This window comes from Wasmannia auropunctata, unplaced genomic scaffold (genome assembly GCF_000956235.1).
Source record: "Wasmannia auropunctata unplaced genomic scaffold, wasmannia.A_1.0 LD336090.1, whole genome shotgun sequence".
NCBI classification, from domain to species: Eukaryota; Metazoa; Arthropoda; class Insecta; order Hymenoptera; family Formicidae; genus Wasmannia; species Wasmannia auropunctata.
Window position 1 is genome coordinate 4550333 of NW_012026800.1, and position 603 is coordinate 4550935.

Consider the following 603-nt stretch of genomic DNA (forward strand, 5'->3'; position numbering starts at 1 on the left):
AAAGTGAAGTGATGTAAGCGTATTTTGCTACATATATAGTAAAGTGATACTTATTGGTGATATTTTACGCAGTCTTTCGCTATATGCAAAATATTTTTTAATAATTTAAAATCGTGATAGATGTTGTTATTAAAAATGAATACTACGCAAAAACAAAAAGAAATAATGCTTCAATGGATGAAATCGCATCCACAAGCAGCAAGAGGAAGGTTACGTACTAAAGGAGAAAGTCGAAAAGAAATGGTATTGTTTGTAAATATTGAAAGAAAATACTATATATATTAAGTAGGTATGAGTAAGGCAGATGGGAATCAGCGTGGTTATTGGTACGCATTAATTTATTTCTAAGAAATTTACTTTATTCTAAGTCAAACGTTTCGGCTATTTTTTAGCCATCTTCAGTGACGTATAACAATAAATTTACAATATGATTTCGCTTCCTAGTATCCTAACATAATTTCGCTTTTAGTATCTGCGTGTGTTCATCGACGTCTATTAGATGAGGAAGTAGTTTGAAGTACCTTCCACAGCTTTCAATGCAGTTAAGGGGTTGCATGTTTGAGCTGTGTGTCACCCATTAAGTTCAATGTAAAAAATGAATTT